This window comes from Sylvia atricapilla, chromosome 20 (genome assembly GCF_009819655.1).
Source record: "Sylvia atricapilla isolate bSylAtr1 chromosome 20, bSylAtr1.pri, whole genome shotgun sequence".
In the NCBI taxonomy this organism is placed as follows: Eukaryota; Metazoa; Chordata; class Aves; order Passeriformes; family Sylviidae; genus Sylvia; species Sylvia atricapilla.
Window position 1 is genome coordinate 565,305 of NC_089159.1, and position 16,456 is coordinate 581,760.

The 16,456-nt window shown below is 49.5% G+C and overlaps 1 protein-coding gene across 1 annotated transcript in view; it reads right to left on the minus strand.

Annotated features, from left to right (window-relative positions):
• Positions 1–16,456, minus strand: part of MTMR4 (myotubularin related protein 4) — a 61,829-nt gene that overhangs the window by 44,514 nt on the left and 859 nt on the right. The window lies entirely within an intron of this gene.

Sequence of the window (16,456 nt, forward strand, 5' to 3'; positions counted from 1 at the left end):
GTCACAGAAAGCCAAGACAAAATGGATGGCACTGGAAAGAAGATAAAAGAGAACAATGGCCTTTCACACAGAGATGGAATCACTGAATCACAAAATGCTTTGGGTTAAAAGGGACCTTAAAGCTCATCTTGTTCCAGCCCCTGCCATGGGCAAGACCAGGTTGCTCCAAGCCCCAGCCTAGCCTTGGACACTCTCAGGGATCCAGGGGCAGCCACAGCTTCACTGAACAACCTGTGCCAGGGCCTCACAGAGAGCAATTTCTTCCCAATACATGTAACCTAAATTTCCTCTCTCAGTTTGAACCTATTCCTCCTTGTCCTGTCACTGGTTTCTGGGTGCCAGTGCACACTGATAGCTCATGTAGAGTTATTTCACCCCCAAGTCACCCCAAAGTGCAGAGCCTCAGGCTGTTGTGCTGCTGTGCAGTCCCAGGCAGAGCATGGGGCCAGCAGCTGACTGCCTCCCTATTGCTCACTGGAAGGAGGCACAGGACACTACTGGTGCTGCTGGTGGGGCTGCTGAGGTGGTATCACCTGACACACCTGGGATGGGGGAAGTAGAGAAAATAACTCACTTCTCTTGAGCATTTTTATAGCTTGTAACCTCCTCCTGAACGCTCAGTCTGGGAGACAAACCCTCAGATAATAAAGCCATTGTCAGAGTTGAGAACACTCGTAAAACCCTTCATTTGCTCTCCTGTAGCCTCCTGCATGCGTGACTCACATCACACTTCCTTATGCAACCACACTGCTGCCTCCAGGGACCTTTGCCCCTCCAGGTAAGAAACAGGGGCAGGGACTGGAGCAGTGTCTGGAAACCTCTGTCCCCATTCCCTGCAGATGGCGGAAGAGGCTGCTGGAAGAACCCGGCCAGGACCAAGCTCTGCCTGCATCCTCCGGGATACTCATCCTCAGCCCTGGCCAGACTGTCACACACCAGGAAAGGACTGCTCCTTTTCCAAACTGCAGCTCTGGACTGCAGCACCCAGGTCCCCTCTCAGCTGCAATCCAAGCCAGGATGTGACAGGAACTAGGAATCGCAGCAATCCCCACAAACAATTGTGCTGTCAAACCCCAGGAGAATCACCTTCCTCTCCCTCTGCCTCCCCAGGTCTCATGGATGTGCCACAAAAGCACAGTGCTGTGAATTCACAGGAACCTCTGAAAAAAGCTGAAAGTCCTGCCTCCAGCACAGTGGGATTAATAATGGTGAGCTGGGCATAGGGAACATGAATAATGAATGGTGAGCCATGCATGGGGAATACAGAATAAAGAGGAACAGCACCCACTCCCTGCCATCACCTGCCAGCACAGCACGGAGCAGGGATCCTGTGGGAAGGAGGGTGCCTTTTGGGGCACATACACACATGGAGCTTTGGAAAGCTGGGAAAGGGAGCAAGAGCTGGCTAAGGCTTCCTGGCTGCAGGGGCATCGTGGGTGCCCCAGGCGAGGTGGGTGGCCCCTGGCAGCTCTTCGCTCCCTGCTAGGAGACTGGATTTTAATTGCTCGTAAAACTCCAGCCATTGTTTGCAGTTGGAGCAGAGCTCTCTGTGCTCAGCATCTGCCCCAGGCAGAGATTTTTCTTTAATTTCGGCTAAAATTGTAGAGTTGGTCCTGGTGCACTTAAAGGGAAGAACAAGTCCAATATTAAATATGGGATGTTAGAAGGAAAAAACCAGGAAACCTATTGTGATCCCAAATGAAACAGAAACAGCCATCTCAAGCCTCCGGACTAATTAGAGGCTAAAAATATAATTGTCAGACCCCACAGTTACATGCAAAACAGACTGTATGGCCCAGTCTTTGTTATTTTAAACAAAATTACGGCTCAGAAGGTTGTTTCTAATGAAGGCCACAACCAGCTGCTCTTCAACAACAGAACTCTTTTACTGCTGAATAATTATTAAAAAGAAAAGATCGGGCTACCAGAGCCCAGGAATGTCACAGCAATACCAGATTATGGTGACAAGTTGCCAAAGTATTCAGATTGCTCTGCAGTGTGAAGGGATGCTAATTTATGGTCTAACCAGGGGGAAGAATTCCAAGATGCACCTATGGATGAAGGGCTGCTGGAAGTGCAGCTTAGATGATCTCACAGGCATCTCCCATCTGAGCTGCTCAACAAGGACTGGCAAGATGTCCACTGCAAAAATATATAATAGCAGTGATGGTAGAGGGGACAGATTGGTGGCATTTCTGTCCTCAGCTCCCCAGTACTGCTGGGACCATGGCTACAACTGCCAGAGCTCAGCCAGGACACTTGGAGCAATCCCATGTACTGATCCAAAGCAAAATCAGCTCACCTATGCAGCTTAAAAACCCAAGGATAATAAAATAGGAGAATTCTTGAATATACTGCAGTATTTATGCGAAGTATTGGTCCTGCTGACAAGGACAGATCTCAATCCAATTACTGATAGATGAAGTTTCAGAATGGAATAAATTCCATCAAGCTTATGTTGTGCTTTTTGTTGCTTGGATTATTTAAAACTCCATTAAATAGCTGGTTTTAGTCCATGTGTGAATACATGAACCTTCACAGGCTCCGAGTAAGCGGAGTGCCCACAGTGCCCTTGGTACACCCCAACCTCCAGTTACTCTTCCCAGGATCAGTGGCTTGGGATAACAGTCTCATGTTCAAAGTTATCCTACCTGGGAGATGTGGGATGGGCAAGAGGAACCCCAGGGGAGGGGATCACCTGCCATTGCATTGCATGGCCCATCCTGAGTTCCAGGGGATGCCCTCAGGCCAACACAGAGCAAGACACAGCCACTGCCTCACTCAGCCCATGGCACAGAACCACATCCCACCCCAGCTCACCCACAGCCACCAGGAGAAGGTCACAACTTGCAAACTCTTCCTGTTCATCCAACCCAGGAGTCAGGTCATGATTAAAATACCCTGAAAGCATTTTTCTTCCTATTTAAAAGTAATCATGACCTCTTTGAAGGCTGCTGAGGCTCCAGTTGCATTCCAAGTGGGAACATCGAGGTTTCAAACGTGGGATTGTTCCCAAGAGCTCAGGCCAGGACACATAAATCAGCTCTCTGTGGGACTGCTGGGTTTAGGGAAAGCTGCCATAGCCAGGAATGCTCCTGACTGCATAGCACCATCCAACAGGAGAAAAGCCCTCAAAAACACACCCATGTGTAGCAAGTGCTGGGCTGATCCTCATGCCCATTCCCAGGGCAAGCACATACAGCTGTACAGGGAGGATGCTGGAGGCTGAGATCAGCCACAGAGTGACACAAGGAACACAGGGACAGATTATCCAGGCCTGTGACTGACAGCTAGGCACAGGAGGAGAGGTACAGAATTTGCCTGTGCCAGCTGCAAAGGAGGGCAGGAAATGTGTGTGAGGATAAGGTTACACAGAGCAATAGGACAGAAACCAGAGCCCTGCTGGGACAGCAAATCCCCAAGGAAGTGTGGGAGGAGCAGCAGAGCAAAGGAGAGAACGGGCAGAGCCAGTTCAGGATTTCAGAAGCACGACCATCACAGAGTCAAATCTCCCAAATGGCGAAGGCAGGGAGAGTAACATGGAGTTTTGCCAAGCTGAGGGTTTTTGCAGCAGCAGTTCCAGGCTGAGATCAGGGACTTCACTTTGACTGGGCTGTGTCCAAGGGCCTTATAGAAGTGGGGAAAAAAATTAGGCACAAGAGGTGAGTAGGAGCAGAGGTGAGCTTTGCTTTTGACAGGGGAGAAACGACACAGCATGGAGTTATTCAGAGACAGGTGAGAAACTGAGCAAGGGGGGAGGAGGAATAGTGCAACAGGGAGGAACAGACAGCACAGGGGCAGAGATGAGAGGACAAACCAGAGAACTTGTGTGTGGTGCAGGGAAAGGAGCAGGACACCAGGAGGAATGCAGAGAGGCAGGAGGGCATGCTGACTCCATATGTTGTCCTTTCCCCTCTAAAGAAACAAGGTCCTCTGCAGTAAAAAAGAAGGGGAAAGAAGGTTCGAGAAATCAGAGGGGTGCCTGGAGCAATCACAGGCTTAATGCCCAATAAAAGCAAAGCTCTGGTTTAGTAAAGCCCAGAGTAGCTCTGCCATGAGCTCTGAGCCTGCATGGCTGTGGGAAGGCCTGGAGGCAAGAGCTGCCATGGATGCACCACTGCCAAAAGGGAAAATGAACAGGAGAAATTTTGAAAAAGGAAATACGTGAGGTGGGCAGGATCATAGAGCTTGGGAAGAGCAATGCAGACCCTGGGGCACAGTTGCTGGCAAGAACAGGGGTAACTGAGCTGAGCAGAGGTCACTGGAGTAGGAGCAGCACTGGGGTACAGACAGCTTTGGGGTTTGTGCTGCTGGACAGCGTGGAACTGAGGACTACTGAGAGTGGAAGGAACAGTGGAAGCTGAGAAGGACACAGGAATGTAGAAGAGGGTGTGGAAAGAGCTGGAGGGGGAAACAGGCAAACAAGACTAGAGCCTGTGGGAGGAAAACACCACCAGAATTCAAAAAATGCTGAACTGGATAGGCTGGGCCAGGGATACACCTGAAGCCAAGACCTGCCAGCCACCTCTGTGTCAGGCTCAGGGGACAGCTTAGCCTGGGGACAATGTCAAAACAGCCCAATGACAACTTGTTTTGCAGAAGAGTGAAGAAACCAGGGAGGGAGAGATCCTTATGAGGCATCCAAGCTGCAGGACCATGTCCCCAGCAGCATTTTGTCTGTCCCATCGTTTCCTCTGACACATCTTGCTCAGCCAGGAGTCAGGAGAGATGGATTCACAGAGGAGCCAGAAAACAGTTTCTATCATGTGCAAGATGGAAAAAAATGATCTTTAAGGTCCTTTTCAGACCTTGCATTCTGTGATTCTATGGGATGGGGGTGCACAGGCAGATTCTGACAAACCCAGCTGGAGGGTCACCCAGACACCATCCAGGTCTGTGGGATAATGAGGGAAGAGAACAGAGCCCAGCACGTTGCCAGACCCTAACAAGCACTGCTATCCACCTCTGCGATGATTGTAAGCATCGTTCATTTCAGCAGCCTGCCTGCCTGCCAGCTGACTCTGCTCTTTACATTAACGATAGTGAAATCGGAGTTTCAAGGGGAACCCAGTGACAGTAAAGGAAGCAGAGCCAGGACCAGGAGCAGGACTTTCTCAGCTCATCTCCTCTCTCCTCCCGAGGCTGTGGCTCTGCCGGAGCCGGGGTTGGGGCAGCCGGCGGCACCAGGTGGCAGCAGCACACCGGGGATGGTCCCCTGCCAGGTCAGCGTCTGCCTCCTCCTTGGTGTTCCCAAGGAGCTGGTGGGAGCGGGGACGGGAGCACGGCTGGGCACAAGCTGGGCCGTCACCGCACCGATTCGTTCCCCAGCCCGGGGCAGGCACAGACACGGACAGAGCCCTCAGTCATTTCCCTGAGGGCACGTGGAGAAACCACAGAGTGAGGGGCCCTGCTGCCCCCGTGCCGTGCCCACCCCACAGGCCTCTCATCCCCAGGCTGGCAGAGAAGGAATTCAACGCCAAGGCTCCGAGCTGAACTCCCTAACCTTACGACTGACAGAGACAGGAAGCACAGCTTTGGCAAATATTTCCAAAGTGCCCTTGTAACTTCAGCCTGTTGTTCTCCAGCTTTGTTTGCTTTTCTTTAAAAAAGCTCTTGGGACATTTCAAGTCACAATTAAGCCTTTATTCAAGTACAAACAATTGCCTGGTCCCTACCCAAAACAATGCAGATGGACCCATCCTAGCTTCAATCCAGGCTCCTGCCTGCTCCAGCAGGAGGAATGTGTGGGCTCTGGGCTCCCTCTCACGCTGCCCTGGCCTGCCTCCACACTGTGCACTGACTGGAACTCAGTCTCAGGAAGGAAGTGTCAACAGCTTCAAGGAAATGGTGCCTGCACTACTGAAGTCAATCCCAAGTCTCCAGGCCAGAGAAGTGTTGTCTAAACTGGTCTCTGTGCAAACACTCAGTTCTCATTATGCACCAGGAGAATTCACCTTCAACTCCCATCAGCTTGGGGAGTCTCTGACAGCCGCATTTTTTTCTGACAGGCAATCTTTGTGACTGCAGAAAAAAACCCTGAGATATGTGACCCAAACACACCAGAAGGCTCTGAAATCCAAAGATTAAGTCCTGAAGTGTGCCACTTGCCCTCCCTACCCCACGACAGGTTTTCCCAGCCAAGCTCAGGGCTTTCCCAAGCACCCATGTCTAGTATCCTGGCATTCAACATGTGAGTATTTTAAAATTCAACCAAACAGCAGCAACACAACTTCAGCCCTGTTGTTATTACAAATGTAACTATTATTCTTTTATACAGGTGCATAAACAATACCTGTGTGGTATTACTTTAGGAGTCCTAAGGTTTCTGAGGCATGTTCCTGCAGCCAGAGGACAGGATGGATGGGGGAACTATAGCCCTTGGTAAACAGCAGGCAGGACACCTTTGGCATCTAAAGTGGTGCCTGCTGGCAAGCATCTGGAATCTCCCCTGGGAGTCAACAGAAACAGGATCTGAAAGCACAAAATACTGCTTTTATTCCAGGTGATCACATGTCCTGCAACACTACTGGGATTCACAGCCCTGCAACAGCCTTGCCTCTAGCTCCAGCTGAGGCTCCTCAGCTCTGGAACCATGTGCTGCTGGCTGGAGGCAGACCCTAGGCCAGAGCTCAAGTGCCACCATTCACCACAGGAAAAAATTTCTAGGAAGGTCTGTTTTCTCCAAGAGTAGTTTTCTTCCATGGGAATAAAATGAACCATCTTTTAGTAACCCACATAAACACATATGCGAAAAGGCTACGACCGAAACCATCAGCAGGTCTGAGAGCACAAGGAAGCATCAGGATTTATTCTGTTGACTCACCCAGACCAAGCCCAGTTTCCCTCCTCACAAGCAAGGAGGAGGATCCTGTGCCAGGCCCTGCAGCAGTGACTCTTGAAACATGGCTGGGAACACACAGCTCTGCTGAATGCTCCTCCCCACTCCTGGGGGAAAGCTAGTTCCTCTCCAAAAGTTGCAATAACTGTGCCATCACCACATTAAGTTCCCAGCTCCCCCTTTCACAGGAAGAACCTCTAAAACAGAGCAACAAACATCTCAGGGTTCTTACCATCAAGCTACAGAAAACCACAAGAGGAGATGCAAACCATTGAGAACTGTTATTAATAAGTTAAGAACTCACTTTCAATTGCATGTCCAACCTGAGCGCAGTCAGAGCTGTTGGCTGCCATGGAAACCCTGGGTTTGCAGGCACTGTCTCCTGATGGTTTGTTATGTCGACAGTCTGGACATCCTCCTTCCCAAGGAACCCTATCAGGGCTTTGTGTTGCAATAGCTGCTCTTCACAACCAGGCAACAAACTTGCAAACTTGGCCTTTATGAAGCCTTTCTGGAGGTGGTATCCCTCCCAAAACCAAGCAATACCTCACCTGGTGTTTAACAATTCCCCTTTCCCACCCCAAGCCCCCAAAGTTTAAGGCGGCTAAACCAGAGCCTTTGGTCTTTAATTCCGAGATATTTGGAGCCTTCAAAACTGGTTTGCACTTCAGCAATGGAAAATCCCATGAAGCCTTGCACACTGACCTGCTTTCATTAATAACCTCACCTCAAAGGATGTGGGTGGGTCAGCAAGTTCAGCTGAGCTTAAGTGCTCCCATCTCGTCTCTCTCTAAGCATGAGCTTAACTGCTTCTAAAAACAGCGCTGGCCATGCCACTCCAGAGGCACTCTTAGAAAGGGAAATCCCCAGCCAATCGATACAAGGGACGAGAAGGCAATTTGATATATAAAGCAAGTCCCCAGCTTATCTAGCAGCACGAGCTGCTCAAATTCACACGTGCTGTCCCTTCCCTGCTGGCAGCTTCCAGCAGGATGAGGGATGAAGGTGGCCACATGCTGAGCTCAGTACCGAGAGGAGCCAGAGGATTTATTCTCATCTGCTGCAATTCACACAGGGAACAGAGCCTGGGACTTCTTCCCCTTAATAACTGACTATAATAAAACTCATTGAGGATCAAATTCCTGCCCCTACAAGGTCTAAGGACAAGACTGCAATGCATCAGACTTATTCTATCTAACACAAAGACAAATCTCAGGAAGCACTGGGATTTTTATCATCTTTGCCCAAACATGAGGCAGTTGCCCCTCCTCCTGACAGTGCATCACTGACACACACTGATGAAACCCCACAGTCACTGAAACCAGTGGCAGCTCTCTGAGCAATTCCAGCGGAATCCAGGTTTTCCTCAGCACTGTGTTTTCACTCCAGCCCACGCTGCCACACAGGCCAGCATCCTGAGCTCCAGCCCCACAGCTCTGGAGAACAGGCAGAATGGCAAGCTGGAGTCACAACACTCAGTGCTTCCCACTTTCCCAGCTTCTAGCACTCCTGTATGAACCCCTGGCTGTGGGATTTTGGGGGGTGGGAGGAAGCAGGAGCAGCAGCACAAAGCGCAGTGGGATCCCACCCACTGGGCTGCTGCTCCCCAGGGAATTCCAACAGAGGAACTGGCTGCTCATTCCGGCTTCAGTTTTAAGTACTTTGTCATTAGTAAAACATGCTGAAAATGTGACTTCCTCTGCCATGAGACCTATTGAACCTTTTCACAGAAGTCTAAGAAACTTCCTCTTGTATGTCAATAAAAGACAAGGAAGGTCATCCTCTCAAACTTCTGGGAATTCCTGTAGTAAAAACACCTAATGAAGAAGGAACGATGCAGTGGAACAAAGAGAAAGAGAGGTGGGGGATTCACTTGTCAGTAAGTCTGTGGTTTATTATAAACCAAAACTATGAATCCACTTCACAGCACAGAACTCCTTTTACTTCCTCTTTTGCCTCATTTAGCAATGGAAGCTCTCTGCAGAGTTTCCTAATGAGCCAAATCTGCACAGAACCTCTGCATTCAAGAGTTTCACGTTAAAAAATAATCTCAATTTGCTCTCCTTGCTGAACAAAACAGGCTTTGTCTAGGATAATCTTATCCAGCATCCAAAGGTGCTTAGCTACCCACTTTCATCTGGAAATGAAGACATGAGACAGCAGAGAGGGATCCATCTGCTCACTGGCATACTGGGAAGGGTGGCACTCCCTGAAGAGTGCCAGTAGATTAACTTTTCAGTTCCAGAAAGGAGAAAGAGCAAAGAACAGGCTGAGGAAGACATAACGTCGTGTCGACCCAAGGAAGTGCAAAGGACAGCAGGGAGGGATATGAGTCGCTCATTGGCACACCCCAGCCCTGGCATCCACTCCCCATGGATCTGCATCCAGCCTGTGCTGGCTGCCTGCTGTAACGTGGCATTCCCTTGGGCAGCTGCCTGCAATATGTCTCCAGGCTGCCCTATAACGAGCACAGTACCTTGGATGCTGGGAGCTACCAGCTCCCCGAGGAACACTCAGTGGTATGAGTCAGCCACAGCACCAGAAAGGACTGGTGTGACCAATTCTTCAGGCCATAGCAGGCCCATTCATTCAGTTCTTCTAATCATGTATGGTCTCAAAGTCCTGCAGAGGTTTCCCTGCAGCCCCTGCTTCTCCCTATATCCATCAAATCTTAGCCTGAGGCAACTCTACTAATTACCCCTTCTTGCACCAAGACTCATCCCTCACCTTCAGCAAGCAGCAAAGCTCCTCTCCAATACAGTTCTTTGTTCTCCCAACCAGCTGTGGGCCACAAAGGACCTGCTTTGCCCTTATTACCAGGGCAATAATCCCCAGTCTCATCACATCACACAGAAAAACAGCCAGCATCCCTGTGGAATGTTTATGGCAAAGATGAACTGTGCCCAGGTCACCCCTCCAAAAGACACTGCCCCAAACACCCCCCAGTGTTCTCACCAGGCATGGTGAACACCCACTCCAAGGATCCCAAGTACAAGGAGGAGCAGAAGTGGAGCTGTCACAAAGCAAAGCTGCTGTGGCAACAGCTTTGCTGAAGGGACCAATTCCCCCAGGGCAGGAGCTGTTGGCACAGTCCCCGAGAGCCGTGCAATCCAGCAAAGCTGCATGGAACGTCTGAGACTCGTTCTTGGGTCCCTGAGGGAATTTCTGCACCCTCCTCCAGTGCCTGGGAGTCTCCCACCACAGTCCCTTCCCTCACCACAGCAGTTCTAAAGAAAAATCCTCTATTCTTGCCATTATGTGCCCTTTACCACAGGTGCAACACCCCCAGAAAACAGGGACTTCACAGCACAAACAAGCAGTTCTCCTTGGAAGTCAAGGGACTTTCTCTTCCCATAGCAGCTCTATCAAAACATGAAATCTCAGGGCACAGCCATAACTAACACTCAGAGGCCAAGGCAATTTCACCTGAGTTAAGAGTCAGCAAGGCCTTGAGCAGGGCAGCAGCACAGGAGCTGCAGTGGGAACAGGAAGGATATGGTTATCCTGGCTATGATAAAACTCCCTCAATGTAGTAACAAAATTACTTTATAAAGGCACTGTACCTGTGAGTTTGTAGCATCAACCAAGGCTGGCAGTGTCAGAGCCATCAGTACCAAAATTCCCAATCAGCTGCTAACCAACCAGCTCAGCTAGGCTACATCTTCTTCAGGAAGAGCCACTGCCAACCTCAGCTCTTGTCCCTCTCCCTGGACATGGTGTTATTCCCTCTTTCTGCAGAAGGGAAAGGGGCAGCAGGAAGAGCCCCTGGCACTTTGTGGAAACCAGGTCTAGAGATGTTTCCTTGCTGTAAGCAAGATGAGAATCCTTGTTGCCCAGACTCCCTCTCAGTGTATCCACTTTCCCCCGGCTGGGTTTGCACACACATCGGCAGCCTCGAGACATCACCTGGTTGTCAGAGTTATGTAGACACAGGGAACTTTTTTTTTCCTAGAGAAGTAACCTCTTGTGAAGGGGTGGATATGAAAAGCACAAGCCAGGACCTCCTGACAGCAAAATATTCAGCACTGGCACTTTCCAGGAGCAGCAGACCTCCACTCCACAGCAGGCAGGTGATGAAGAGCCCAGTGCAGGTGAGACAGATCATTTGAAGAGGACTGAGAACAACTAGGCACATTGTTTAAGAGCACAAAGGATCCAAACACACAGAAGAAAAAGCTGATACCCCAGAAGGAGGAGCCAGAGTTAATCCCTCAGCAGGGCTCCCAGCCGTCCCACTGTCCATTGGGATTGGAGGGAAGTGGCTGCCCTGGAGCACACAGACACTCATCACACCAGAAGTCAGCAGCAGTTCCCCAAGTCACAAAGGCCACAGCTTTTAAAAAATAAAGCAGCACTGAACTGTAGCATCAAAGGAAATAAATCCCACATACAGAGGACATAAAAGTCTCAGGTGTAAGAAACCGTGAAGCAGCACTGGAGGGGGAATGTATGGCTGACAAGGGTCCAGACCTACCCAAGGGCACAGGAAAGTTAACAAGAGGACACAAATCATGAACTGTACTTCAGCACAACCAGAGGAAAGTTTAACACCCCAGGTCATTGGGAATGTACTGCAGACACAGCATCCACATACATAAAGCAGCTTGAAAAACATCTTTGATGTTTCCAGAGGAGCTCAGCAACTCCCACTTTGGTGTGTTTCTTCCCACCAAATCCCCAAATACCTCACAGCTGTTCTTCCACCATCCAAATACAGACTCTGTCCTGGCACATACTCTGTCCTGCTCCATCCCACATCCAGCTTCAGTCTCTTCAGGCATGAGGCCTGGAGAGACTGATTTCCACTGCCCCAGGCCTGAACACCAGGGCAGCACAGGCTTTTTGGCCCATGTCCAGATGCCATGGGCTTGCTCCAAAGTTTTCAGCAAGAACAGAACATTTTAGCCTTTGGGAAGTTCAGTCTACCATTTGGGAAGGAAAGCAGAAGTGCCTCTGGCACGGGGGCAGCCCTGACCTGGGGAGGCAGGAAGGGGGTGCTGTCTGGCTGGAAAGCAGAAGTGAGCATAAGCCCAAATGATGCTAACTGGGGTGAGAAGCAACAGCTTCAGGGCTCCTCACATCCTCCTAAGGCTCCTCCTGAGCATGCTGGGTGACGAGGCACCCGCAGGGTGATGAAGCTGCCAGGGGGTGCTGGCAGCCAGGCTGAGCTGCAGGAAGCACGGGCACAACCCAGGCTCCACGCTGGCCTCCAGCCACACTCTCCCAAGGTACCCTCGGCCAGACGTTCATCAAACCGGGCTGTAAGTGCCTCAGAAAGGAGATACTAAACAGGACAATGGCTGCTCTTATTCCCACTAAAACAGGTCCCACCTGGTTCTGTCACACTGGTGGCCCTGAGTGCTACGTGCCAGTCAGCCTTCTGCAACAGGGAGACTTCTGCGGAGTCCTTTGAAAGATTTTTAAAAAAATCAATTGTGAATCCATGCAGCACAGTTGAAACAGAGACAACTGAATAGATTCATGCTGGATTGCCACAAGGCATTCATCCACTTAGGGGAAGCTGTCTACTTCAACAAGTTTCTAGAACAAAAACAAACCAACAAAACCCTCTGAAGCTTCCAGAAGGAACAATGCAAACTGCAGCCTTTGCTTGCTCGGAGCGGTCCTCAGTTTCAGCAGGGACCATCAGGGAAAGGCTGGCAGAGCCTAAGCAATTGAACTGACTGTAGACTAGAAATACTTCAAGGGTCCTTACCATAAAGCTGTTACTCACAGGCAGTGCCACATCCAAGCATGTTCTGAGGACAACTCCACAACTTCATTTTGCAGTGAAGAACTGGTCGGGTTGGAAAAGCAACAAGGGCTCCGCTTCCCAGCCAGCACTGTTCTGACAGCATGAAAGGGCAGAAAGCTGAGCTCCAGAGAACACTCCACTGCAATTCTGGGCTTAAGTTCAGCTACAAGACTTTGCCCCCAAGCAGATAAGTTGTGAGCCATGTCTGCCTCTGTCCCTGCTGCCAGCACAGGCTCCTCCAAAGTGGGGAGGAGCTCACAGTGGTCAGCAACCTCAGCAAGAATCACCAGATCTGGCTCTTGCTCCATCTCAGACAGAGGTACCCAAAATGTCACCTGTACTTTGCTATCAGAACATTCCCACCTATCTTATTTCTAGCAAACTCCATTCCCAAGACCTAGGAAAACCTCAATCCTAACTGCCATCCTTCCTCTGAAGGCTGTGCATATCTCTGCAGTGGGATCAGACACCCTTACAAGAGACAGTGCAGTGTTTCTGTCTCCCAGGAAAATAAATGTTGGCAAAAGCAGAACTCCGTTGTGCATGGCTGGGCCAGCCCATTTTCCTGGGTGTGCAGTGTCTGAGATCAGCTGTGTCACACACACTACTGAGCAAACACTCCACCTAGAAGTGAAGCAATAGGATCCACAAGGGAAGGCAGATCAAGAATGCTCTCCATCAGAGAACTAAAGGGAATAAAACGCCTACAAATGCTCACAATATAAAAGGAAACCTCTGAGGCCAGAAACTTGACACATGTTGAAACAGAATATACTGACACATAACTCTCCTCTCTTGGGATAAGCCATGGGCAGGCTTCTCCCTCTTAAACAAGAAATTTGAGGGCATCTCTCAACTAGAGAAAGAGCAACACAGACAAAATAATAAGTAACAACAAAGGCCTTACCACTGTTAAGAGGGGAACTGTCAGTTTAGTTCTGCTGATGCTCTGTCCTCCTGAAGTTGCCTCTGTCTGGAAAGGCTGAGGCTGCTTCCAGACCCACCGCACACAGATCACTGCACAACAACATTGCAAAACACACCCAGAGAAAGCTATCCCCACAACTCAATTCCCACCCTACCAGGAAGGGGCTTCTTCAGCTCTGAGGCAAACCTAGGTATGTCAGAACAACCAGAGGCTGCACATCAAAACTCAGCACGTGTGTCAGAATCACTCAGCAGCCCAGGACTGACCAAACTAGAAAGGAAGGAAAGCTGGAAGGAAACAGGTAAGGGGGAATGTGTGCAACTCAGAGGACTCCAAGAGCTCAGGCTTTGAGACAAGGGTACCCCACTACCAGCACAGGCTTCCTGGCAGGAACACAGGCTCATTTCAAACACGATTCAGCCACTGAACATGTTTCAGATTCATTTCAGCTCACATTCCCAGAAAAGAGCTGGTTTCCCGGTGCGGTGCCGGCACATCCTGCAGCACAGCACACTGCTGTTGCCAGAGCCTCCCAGTCAATCCCCTCCTCTGAGGCTCTGGCTGCAAAGCCAAAGCACCTCACACCAGGGCAGTTTCCTTCTGGGCAGAAATTCAACATCTCAAGGGAAAGCATCCCCCTTTCTTTGGATTCGGCTCTGGGCTGCAAGGTGCAGATGCAGTTGTACTCATTGATTTGAACAGGACAGGGAACAAATCACCCTGGAAAGTAGGCCTGAGCAGGCATTTGCTATTTATAAGCTAATCATCTGATCCTTCCCGAGGGAAATCCTATCCTTTGGGGCTGTTGGGAGTCAGGGAACTGCAGGAGCGTCAGGGAGGAACAGAAGGGAAGCGATTACATCGGCCAGGAGCGTGCGCTGAGTGACCAGACAAAATTCCTCCCTGCTCCATCACAGCCCCAGCATCCTCCTGAAGAACAGGCCAGGGATTACAAGCAGGGATTAATCTGTTATGCTAATTTGCTAAGAGCAAAGTAATTTTTTTAATAGCTCTCAACTCCATTCATCATTATCTAAAAAGGGCCCTGAGCTAGTTCTGCAAAGAGCGGCAAGTCTCACAGTAAGAGCCCACTTGAAATCCAAAAATACACAGGAAACTGGCTGGCTGGAGCTGCCTTGGAAGGGGAAAGGTATGAGCTTTCATAAATCCTTGATAATTATTAATTCCTTGGGGGAGCATGCCTGTCCTGGGAAGTTGAGTGCGATGTGCAAATATGCAATACTGATTTTTTTTCTTTCTATTCACATTTATCTGATAAAAATAGCCTGGGTTAGATGACACTGCTGGATTTTCCCATGAAACAATGCTCAGTCATTTCCAACACCGCTGCACACACTCAGTGCAACCACACACACCCCAAAACAATCTCACTTCTCTCTATCCTCCTTTTTCCTCACCTACCAAAGTATTACTGAGAACAACCCTCTCCCTTCATTGACAGCAGCCTCTGAAACAAACTGGACAGCAAAGAGGAATGGAACTAGCTCTGTCTCAAACAGCACGGACTAAAACCATGTCTCTTGGAGGAGAAGGCCCGATTCCCAGAGTAATCCTCACAAACAGGGCAGACTAGAGTCATCTAGGCCTGGCACCTGCCTCCAGGTGAGCAAAGCTCAGTGACACACAGGCATCAGGCTGAGGGAAGGCTGCTCATACCATCCCTGTGCTCCCCCGGCACTGGCACAAGGGAGACTTTGAGAAGCCCCACATAAACAGAAAACAAAAGCAGGCCAGTGCATATTTGGCAGATTGAGATCACAATAAAAGCTGGCACAGCAGCATTCTCCAAAGTCTCTGTGGCAAGATCTGCCTCTAAAGCTTCCCCTGATTTGGGTTTTGGATTTGGTTTTTTTCTTTTAGCTTGTTACAACCAAAGGTATTTGTTATTGAGACTATACATCTGTTATTGAGACAGATGGGCTGGAAGGACCCTGCCCCAAAACCCAGAGCAATGACACCTCTGAGGAAATATCCCAGTCAAGGCTCTCTCAGAAAGATCAAATAACTGTCACAGCCAGATAATCAGATTCCTGAGAATGTAGCAAAAAAAAAAGGGGAACCCAGATCTTCCTAGAAATTTGTAAGTGAAACTTCTACATTTATTTCCCAGTTTACTTGGATGTCCATCTTCTAGCAAACTCCCGGAAAGACACCACAGCCACCTCAGAGACCCCCAAGCAGAGTGGGCCCCAAACTCCTGAGGCTATGAGCCCACCTGCTTTTATTAAAAAAATAAAAATATGGAGCCTGCATGTAAAAGTTGGCAGCCAGTACAAACTCATCACTAACTGAGGGAAGTTTGTTGTCATTCTTGCATCTCTATCACCTAAAGATAAACATTCTGGATTCCATGTACACACACCCTGACCAGCAGACAATTCCCAGTGTCCAACTCCTGTTCCCCACAAATAGATGCAGACCGGCCAGATCTTCTCCCAAGTTCTTGCTGGAGGAAGCAGATGGAGTTCTCTCAGCACCACATGACAGCTTTTTTCACCTTTAATCCCACCTCATACATCTCCAAACTCTGCTCAGCTTTCCACCAGCTCTGAACCACACAGAAGCACCAAACCTGGGCACAGCAGCTTTTGCACTAGTGTGCAAGCTGAGTTAACACAACCTCTCCTCCTCCTCAGTGAGGTACCAAAGACCAATATATTCATGAACCCAGGCAAAAATTCCTGCTTCCCAGGACAGATTCCACTTATCTCTCCCTTGCTTCTCTGTTCCCATTTCAAACTCCTCCTGAAGTTTGTTTTCCCTGGTAAAACATGTATGGTTTCCCCAAAATCCAATGCTAAACTATCCAAGTTCACAGTTTTTGATTCTCATTTCCCGTTTTCTGCTCAGCACTCTGAGTTGCTCATGCAGTTCGTTAGCTTTTAGCTGTCAGCTTCCTCTAAGCTTCAGGTCA